The sequence below is a fragment of the Staurois parvus genome, unplaced genomic scaffold (genome assembly GCF_062004578.1).
Source record: "Staurois parvus isolate SC_StPar_1 unplaced genomic scaffold, SC_StPar_1.0 ptg002430l, whole genome shotgun sequence".
Classification (NCBI taxonomy): domain Eukaryota; kingdom Metazoa; phylum Chordata; class Amphibia; order Anura; family Ranidae; genus Staurois; species Staurois parvus.
Window position 1 is genome coordinate 93,888 of NW_028320226.1, and position 1,641 is coordinate 95,528.

A 1,641-nucleotide genomic window follows, 5' to 3' on the forward strand; every position below is an offset into this window, starting at 1 on the left:
GCCGTCCAGAACGTACATCATGAAGGACGAAGCTAAAGCTCCAAGGTTTAAGACACAAAAGGACAGAGCAACGCTCATTATTAGAGATGAGCGAATTTCTCAAAAATTCGATTCGGCTGATTCGGCGAATTCCAGTGTGAAATTCGATTCGATGCGAATTTCTTCGCTACGAAGTTAACTTATTAAAAGGGTTTCTAGGCTTCAGAGAGCCTTTAAATTAGTGCAGAACACTGTACCTTTAATTTAAATGCCCTTAGAGATGAGGAAGGAGAAGGAGAAGGAGAAGGATGAGAAGAAGGAGAAGGAGAAGGATGAGAAGAAGGAGAAGGAGAAGGATGAGAAGAAGGAGAAGGATGAGAAGAAGGAGAAGGAGAAGGAGAAGGATGAGAAGAAGGAGAAGGAGAAGGATGAGAAGAAGGAGAAGGATGAGAAGAAGGAGAAGGAGAAGGATGAGAAGAAGGAGAAGGAGAAGGAGAAGGATGAGAAGAAGGAGAAGGAGAAGGATGAGAAGAAGGAGAAGGATGAGAAGAAGGAGAAGGATGAGAAGAAGGAGAAGGAGAAGGATGAGAAGAAGGAGAAGGATGAGAAGAAGGAGAAGGATGAAAAGAAGGAGAAGGAGAAGGATGAGAAGAAGGAGAAGGAGAAGGATGAGAAGAAGGAGAAGGATGAGAAGAAGGAGAAGGAGAAGGATGAGAAGAAGGAGAAGGATGAGAATAAGGAGAAGGAGAAGCAGAAGGAGAAGGATGAGAAGAAGGAGAAGGAGAAGGATGAGAAGATGGAGAAGGAGAAGGATGAGAAGAAGGAGAAGGAGAAGGATGAGAAGAAGGAGAAGGATAAGAAGAAGGAGAAGGATGAGGAGAAGGAGAAGGATGAGAAGAAGGAGAAGGATGAGAAGAAGGAGAAGGAGAAGGATGAGAAGAAGGAGAAGGATGAGAAGAAGGAGAAGGATGAGAAGAAAGAGAAGGAGAAGGATGAGAAGAAGGAGAAGGATGAGAAGAAGGAGAAGGATGAGAAGAAGGAGAAGGAGAACCAGAAGGAGAAGGATGAGAAGAAGGAAAAGGAGAAGGATGAGAAGATGGAGAAGGAGAAGGATGAGAAGAAGGAGAAGGAGAAGGATGAGAAGAAGGAGAAGGAGAAGGATGAGAAGAAGGAGAAGGAGAAGGATGAGAAGAAGGAGAAGGATGAGAAGAAGGATGAGAAGAAGGAGAAGGATGAGAAGAAGGAGAAGGAGAAGGATGAGAAGAAGGAGAAGGATGAGAAGAAGGATGAGAAGAAGGAGAAAGATGAGAAGAAGGACAGTTCTGTGACAGTTTCTGTCTATTTCTGACAGTTCTGGGACATTCACTCCATACAGCGGTTTCAACCGCTGTATGGAGGGAATGTCATAGAACTGTCAGAAATAGACTATTAATGACAGTTCTGGGACATTCCTTCCATACAGCGGTTGAAACATTGTATCTATTTGTTTCCATAAATGGATCCATTTATGGAAACAAATAGATACAATGTTTCAACCGCTGTATGGAAGGACAGTCCCAGAACTGTCATTAATAGTCTATTTCTGACAGTTCTATGACATTCCCTCCATACAGCGGTTGAAACCGCTGTATGGAGTGATTGTCCCAGAACTGTCATAAATAG